Consider the following 8,392-nt stretch of genomic DNA (forward strand, 5'->3'; position numbering starts at 1 on the left):
GTCTTTCCTGGGGCCTCCGCCCAGTGGGACATGCCCGGAATGAAGCGGCAGGAGGCCCTAACCCTAACCCTAACCCTAACCCATGAACTCAGTTTCATAAATCTAGACTGCTTTGTAAATAAATGTACATATTTAAAAGATAGAAAAGTTGAGAGCACAAGAGAGGAGGGAGACTTTTGACAGACTTTAGCCTTTTGGAAAAAATGCTCAACGAATGAAATAACCTATCAACGTTTTTTGAGGAAAAAAAATTAATAAATGAAGTTCATATTTGTTATATTAAATCATGCAAGGTTTTCTGAATTCAAATAAAGGAATAAGTCTAAAACAGGAATTTTCATGAATTCATTGTAACACTTTTATTTAAAAAGTTGGTCAACATAGATGGGGCGCTGCAACTGAGAGCCAGGAACTTTCTGGTTAGTGATTGGAACATCATGCATGGTGGTCTGCTGAGAAAGTTGCAGCTTTACTGTACTTCAACATTGTTTGCAGAGCTGGCTGTCGATGAATGCTGCATGACCAAAGATAATCCATAGGTTGATTCTGCTGTACAGAGATCTCATCTGTTAAAGAGAAATACACAAGAAATCCAGTTTTTATGAGGCTTTAAAAACATTCTCATATTTACAGTGTGAGTAAAAGGTATTTGATCCCTTGCTGATTTGATTGGTTTGCCCACTAATAAAGACACGACCATTTGATACTTTTAATAGTAGACGTATTCTAAAATGGGGAGACAGAATGTCGAACGAAAATCCAGAAAGTAACTTTAAATTAAACAGATAAACATTTATCTGTATTTCACTGAGTGGAAAAAAAGTATTTGATCCCTCTATCCAAAAGGACGTAATACTTGGTGGCAAAGCCTTTGTTTGCACAGACGTCAAACGTTTGTTGTAGTTAACCTCAAGGTTTGCACACATATCAGGGGGAATTTTGGCCCGCTCTTCTTTGCAGATCCTCTCTAAATCATTGCTGGGATGTTGCTTGGCAACTTGTACCTTCAGTTCTCCATAGATTTTCAATTGGATTGAGGTCCGGAGACTGGCTGGGCCACTCCAGGACCTTAATGTGGTTCCTCTTCATGTTGGAAGACCCAGCTACGACCAATTTTCAGCTTACTAGAAGAGGAGAGGAGAGGAGATTGTCTTTTAGAACTGTGCACGGTACATGGCTCCATCCATCTTCCCACTGATGTGGTGTAGTAGCACTGTGCCCTTGGCAGAGAAACCCCCCCCAAAACATGATGTTTCCACCTCCATGTTTGATGGGCATAGTGTTCCGGGATCATAGGCAGCATTTTTCCTGCTCCGAGGAAATCTGATTCTGTGAACAGGTGACTTTCATGCAGGTGATAAGTGAGAACAGGTGTCTTCAATTCAGGTAACAAGTTGATTGGGAGTATCTAACTGTTATGTGAAAGCCAGCTCTCCTAATGCTTTACGAGGGGATCAAATACTTATTTCCCTCAATTAAATACAAAGAAAAAATAATATAAGTGCTTTAAAGTTATTTTCTGGATTTTCGTTTTGATATTCTGTCTCTCTGTTTCTGTATTCTGTTGGAACACATCAACCATTAAAAGTATGAATTATCATGTCTTTATTAGTGGGCAAACCAACTAAATCATCAAGGAATCAAATACTTTTTACTATAACAGTAGGTGCATATGATAATAACAAAATACTTGAATGCAACTTTTACTGAAATCCAATAAGAGTAAGGTAAACATTGTTAGGATTAATTTCTGCAATAAAAAAAGTCACATGATAAAATTAACATTTAACACTATTGTCGTCTGATCAATAAAATAATAAAAAACAATTTCTAGTTATTTTTTTACATTCTCAAAATAGGGTAGGTACTTATACACAGTCACATTTACTATAATAACTTGTGAGAAGTAAACCAAAAAAAAGGAAACTTTTTATTAAACCATTTTTAGGTTCTATACAAACCCACAAATTTACTGCAGCTATTGTATATTTTACAACCTGTAATGAAGTTATAAAATATATCCATTCTAGTCATTCCATCCAGTCATTCCAACAGGGGTCAGTGTTGCACAGCAAACAGTTCCCATTCGGGATTTCTGGCACCAACCTGACGCATGGTGACTTCTACAATGACATAAACAATGGACCAAAGACATAGACAGTGGATGCAAAAGCATATTTTCATATTTTTGGCACAAACAGAGCCCCATAGTGGTTGGACTCATCATTGTTGGTGATGCGTCCAACCACAGCTGTGTCATCCTCAAACTTTAAGATCAGCCAGCTGTCGTGACTCTCTGTGCAGTCGTGCATGACCAAGATGAACAGTAGGGGGTTTAGCACACAACCCTGGGGGATCCCGTGCTGAGGGTGATAGGAGAGGAGGAGACGTCGCGGATCTTCACAGACTGTGGTCTGTCTGTCAGGAAGTCCAAGACCCAGTTGCATAGAGTGGTGCTTTGTCCGAGTGTATGTAGTTGCAGACAACGAAAACAACATTTTTATTCATTCAAGTGCTGTGGACTGTACATCCTGAGTCGTCTATTAAGAATCCTTAAAGGAAGTTGTGGGAGTAAAAAGATTGTTAAAACTTTCTGATAAACAGTGACACAGACCACTGAAGCTCATTTCCATGATTCAGAAGACAAACATGATCTTGTTTGGAGTCTACTTGATCCTTAAGGAACCACACTGAGTCACCAACTAAACACATTGAAATGCTTTGATAACATGACTGTATTTTATAGTTTTATAATATTTTATTGACTCAGATGGGAGTTTCAGCCTCATTAATTCTTATTCATCCATCTTGATGTAAAAGTGAAATTAAATCTCATGACAAGACTTGCTGAAGCTGATTCATGCCTTTTAATTTCCAGCAGACTAGACCAATGTAACAGTCTGTAGGCTACCGTACTCATCTTGAATAAACTGTTCGAAAGCTGCAGCTTTATCACAGCACTACTGTCATCGTACCAGAACCAGAACTGACCACATCACTCCTAGTATTAAGTTAAATATAGATTTATTTTAAAGTGCTGCTGTTGGTTTATTAAATATCATATCATACAATGTGGAACACAAATTCCTGTCAGATGAATTGGTGGTACACAAACGCAGCAGAATTTGGACATCTGCAGGAACCAATCAGCTGGTAGAACCCAAAAGAACCAAACGGAATGAAGCTACTTTCAGCTTTCACCTGCTGGACTCAGATGTTCTCCTGTGGTTTCTAGTCTAAATGTAAAACTTTTCTGCAGGCTTGGTTAAAATCCTGCAGTTACAGCTTCATTCAATGTACTTTGAGGAGTTTTAATTACATTTTAGCTTTTCCTCACTGTGACGAGGTGACATTAAAAACAAAATAAAAAACAAAAGAAAAGAAAAAGCTGTAATAAAGATAAATATTGAATGGACTGAGCAGAAGTTAAAGACCCACTTCAATGAAAACTATGTTCTTGGTGTTTTTTGCATTTTATTGTGACGTTTTTCTAATAATGGAGGACATATATTAAGAAAATTAGGATTAAAATTGCATTTCTGACTATTTCTTGCCATTAGTTAGAGCCTGCAGCAGTCACTAAGGGGCTACAATCAGTGGGCCACAATCCAGCATAAAACGCTCCGCCACATTTTGTTACATCTACCCCCAGACAAATAGATTCATACAAATAGATTCATAAACATCCTGGTGTTCCTTGTCTGAGCTGGCATCTGAACGGCTGGATAGCTCTGATATTGCTCGCCATTTTTGTTGCACCACCGCCACTATGCTGATTTGACACACCTGCTTTAAAAGCTCCCAGGATCCTCTGCTCCAGTGGGGGCTGCATTCCTGAGTGGGAATTTGTTTTCGAGCCTGCCCCTGCTGTCTGCCTGGCCTTAGCTCGAGAAAGCCTTTGGTTTCTCCCTTACTTTGATTCTGGTTTTGTCCTTTTGTTAGATTTACTCTTGTGGTCTTTTGTTTGCATTTTGAGTAATTTGGGGGTTTCTATTTCTGTCTTAGTTGAGTTGTTACAAAGCCTGAGAATTTAAGTTATACCATTATTTATTCCCCCTTTTGGTGTTTTGTTGGTTATTTTCCTTTAGTTCCCTTTGATTTTTATGTTTTTCACCAAATCAACGGCTGTGTGGCCAACCTTAACCTCACCCAGTTATCATCATTTTCTTTATGTTGCACATTTCTCCCTCCTCCCTGAAGAGGGTTGTAACAGGGCAATCACTGGTTACATCATGCATTGCAATTCTAAGGGGGGAGGAACACATAATCACAATGCAAAGATGAAAAACTTCCTGCCCTGCATAGCATCTTTGGTAATACCAACGCCCTCTATGAGGAGTGCTCTGCCGCTGAGCCAATGGCACGCCAAACACGTCCTGTTTTTCAGATGTCACTCACTTTCTACGGCTGCTGCAAGCAGAAGTATAATTTTTGCTTTCCTGGGGACAAGTCTTTTGCAAGCAACAGTTGGATAGTCACACAAAGCACCAAGTATGATCACACAAAGTTCAAAAGGTAATTTGTCTAAAGATCTAGGTTAGTGTGAAAAGCAAAGCAAATATAACGATACATGTAATTTTCAATAAAAATATAGAAAATCTAGAAATAGAAAATCTAGAAATGCAGCAAAAATGGAGGAACGTCGTGGTCACAAGAACTGCTGGTTTTTACAGCTGAAGTACATTTTTCCAGAATGACCGAAAAACATGCAAAAGTGAGGTCATGTGACCCATTTGTTGGCTTTTGTTTTTACCAGATTATTGAAATATTCAATATAAAAATGTTCAAACATCTACAGTACAATTAGATTATTTATTGAAAAGATGAACTGAATTTATTGTGTATTATACTTTTGTGGTGCTTTTTAGTCAATTACACTTTTTAGTGGGTTGTTGGACAGTCGGTCCAGTTTCTTTTTATCTTCTGCATGAAGAGTAGAAAAAAATAAAAATGCTGAAAATAGTCATTGTTTAAATTTAGCACTTTAAGGTTGTTAAGTTCCCCTCACAGGACTGTAGGTTTGTTGAGTTCTGCTTTGAAGATGCTCTACATTGAGGTGAAGGTGGGCTATTTCACTGGTTTAACTTGTGTAACACTTTCTTGTTTCCCCTTTTACGTTTGAACAAACTGAGTTTAGGAAATTTGAGCAGTAGAATCAAAGTCTTTCATTCAGCTGAAAGTGGGACACTCTTTTGTTTAACCAAAGGCTGGTTCACACGAGACACAAACACAGACTTCCTGGCAGACTGTTGGTACTTTTCCCAGATATGCAATACTTTGACAGACCTCAGGTCTGACATCCAAGTAGCTCATTTCTGGTCTATAAAAACTTCTGCACACTTGAAAAAACAACTTTTTTTTCCCCACAAGTGTAGCCAGAATGACTTGTCCGCTGAAAAACAACTTTAACTTAAAGTTTCTTCCAAGAAAAAAAATGTGAAAAAAGGTAAAGCTCTTCTCATGACTTAGCTTTACAAATATAACAGTCAGAAACTACTGGTGACCGAGTATGCAGTAATGCTGAAGTGCGATCTGCAAGAGTTGGTTGATGGAAAAACCTTTTTCATGAAGTCATGCAATGTCCGAGTCGTGTAACATGAGAATGAGGGCTAAACTAAAGCATCTGATAAGATTTCCTTCAACCACGGATAACCTTTCACTGCACATTCCAGGCAGCAGTTTCCTCAGTAATGCAGTACTGAGTCTTATGAATTACCTTAGTATTCTACAAGTACCATACATCGCTGTAAATTTGTACAATTAATTCTTTCAGTGTTGTTCCTTCCTGTTTTTTGTCATGAGTTAGTATTTTGACCAAGACGTGAGAAACTGCCTTCTTAATCTTATTAACAAAATCCTTTTAACTATCACCAATGTAAGGCACAGCACTTTTAGATATCTGTCCCCTATTTGGAGGTTTTGGTAATGTCGCCTTCTTTAAACTTACTGTAAGTTTTTAGTCTGCAGTAGTTTTAGTCTTTTTTTTAAGTTAACTTGGTAATTTTATGTTATTGTTTTTATACTCATCATAAATAATTTAATTTTTAATTTTAAGTCTTTTATTTGTTTTGTGTTTCTTGTGACACATGGACCTTGAGTCTTCAGTAATAATAATGATGATCTGACCAACAGATAACAGAGTTTATCTGGGTCCCTCAGCAGACTAAAGGTGCATTCAGACTGGAAAAGTCTCTTGGTTCGGACCGAGTCCGCTCAATTTGGTCCGAATTGAGTCCTTAACCTGGCTTTTGGTCGTACCAAAGCTTGTAAACACAACCATGTGACTAAAGATCTCCTCAGTCATCGGCCAGAATTTACGAGGGACTCGCTGATGCAGTGCAAACATTTCTACATTATACAAAATTCTGTCTATATATATATGTGTATATATATATATATATATGTATATATGTATATATATATATATGTATATATATATATATATATATATATATATATATATATATATATATATATATATATATATATATATATATATATATATATATATATATATATATATATATATATATATATATATATATGTATATGTATGTATGTATATATGTATATATATATGAGCAACATTGGAAACCAAGTTACATTGCCAACAAAGAAGTGGGATTCAGACTTGGGTATTTATACAGACGACTCTTTTTGGACAAACCAAAAGTCCTGATCTGCAGCTGATTCAGTTTAAAACTCTTCATAGGACTCACTGCACAAGACAAAGGATGTTTAAGATGGGTCTCAGAGAATCAGACACTTGTGGCTCTGCACGTCGGTCTCATTGTTTTGGCAGAAAGTGTGTGTAGATCTGTCAACTTGGTTTGACATTCCTATCACAGCTGGGCGAATGGGGGCTCAGGACTCCTGGGCAGTGGCGGGCCTTTTGTCTGGGCGCCGGTGTCGGTCTCGAGCAGTCAAGGCATTGGGTGTGGGCCCGGCGGGGGCTCTCTGTTCCTCCTACTCCTCGGCCGGGGGGCTGCCGGGTCTTGGCCTCCGTCTCCGTGGTGGGGGTCCGGTGCATGTGAGGGTGGTTGCTCCTGGGTCTTTGTCTGACGGTGGGGGTCTTGGATACTTAAATCGGCCGGGCTGCTGGGCTGTCTGCCCCTAGCTCTGGGGTGTGGGGTGCTGGGCCTCCTGCCTTTACTGGAGCAGTCAGTGTGATCAAGGTACACTTTAAGAAGCACACATTCATCCAACCCACCTGCTTGTTTACTTTTGCACATCTATGGGCATGCATTGTTTTTGTAATTTATTGTTTTTGTAAATTTTTTGTAGGTTACAGGCTGTTTTGTAAATTTTGTGTGCACATAAATTTTGTGAGATAAATCTTCCATCATTAGTGTATGAATACACTTGTAAATAGCTGTGTGCATGAATCTGTTATGGCTCTGACAAAACACATTCGCTTACAGAGTGGGAAAACCGCTGTTGTGTTGAAGGCCTGCGCTGCTGCTCGAACTCCCCGACCTCTGCATTCCACCGACTCATCCCACCTGTGAGCACTGTCTGGAGATGCGCTCCTCTGAAGTGTCCACCACCCTCCCACCCACTGAGACCCATGTAACTGCGTTGTCGTCTGAATAATTAGCTTTTGTGTTAAATAGTGTCGTTTTTTTTCTTGTATCCACACATTGTACTAAGCAGTGTTGAGATACGACTTTTTTTTTGTCACCAATGCCCCCCCCCTTTTCGTAACCCATCTACACCCACCCTAAGCAAGGCGCGTCTATAACAGCTGCGCCTCAGTCGACTTTGAACTGTATGTGAGTAACTTTGTTTTATGTCCGCTTTTGGACGGGAAGTACTGGAATGTAATCTCGTATGTTATTGTAAAAGCTGTACACACGACAACAAAGCTTCTGATTCTGTTTTGACTTTGTATTATTGACTGCCCCCCCTATCTCCCCCACTCTAACCCCTTATCCCCCCAATCGCTGACATCCCACTCTCCCTCTCTCTCTCTCTTCTTTTCTTCCGTCCGGTCAAACAAGGGATGCATATAAAAATAAATATGATAAATAAAGCTTAGCCTCAAATAAAAAACAGTTTCTTATAAAATATTCACTCTGTTTGTTTGAAGATCCATAAACCCCTATTGTAACAGTAAAATCTGTCAAACACAAGAGGCCCTCAACTCTGATCTGCTTCCTCAGCTGCTGAACATGAAAAGTTAGAAAAAAAAAATTTACAAGGCGGGGTAAAGCAACTATAAAGAATTGAAAAGGTTTCCAGAATGTTCTTGTGCAGTGGATTTTTAAATAAAGTTGCAGACCCCCCCATAATGCTCAGTTGTTTACAGTAAGTTCCTGGGAATTCCATTATTATTATTATTTTTTGTTGCTTTTCCTACATTAACCCTTGTGCTATCTTAGATGACCCCACC

At 38.8% G+C, this 8,392-nt stretch overlaps 1 long non-coding RNA gene across 1 annotated transcript; it reads right to left on the reverse strand.

Annotated features, from left to right (window-relative positions):
• Positions 1-334: 334 nt before the first annotated feature.
• On the reverse strand, positions 335-1,322 carry LOC110015775 (uncharacterized). The gene is made up of 3 exons (XR_002291033.3): positions 1,260-1,322; positions 1,005-1,124; positions 335-566 (listed from the first exon to the last, which is right to left on the reverse strand). It is a non-coding gene; the product is annotated as an uncharacterized LOC110015775 (long non-coding RNA).
• Positions 1,323-8,392: the final 7,070 nt, after the last annotated feature.

Source organism: Oryzias latipes, chromosome 21 (assembly GCF_053564925.1).
Source record: "Oryzias latipes strain Hd-rR chromosome 21, Olatipes_Hd-rR_3.1".
In the NCBI taxonomy this organism is placed as follows: Eukaryota; Metazoa; Chordata; class Actinopteri; order Beloniformes; family Adrianichthyidae; genus Oryzias; species Oryzias latipes.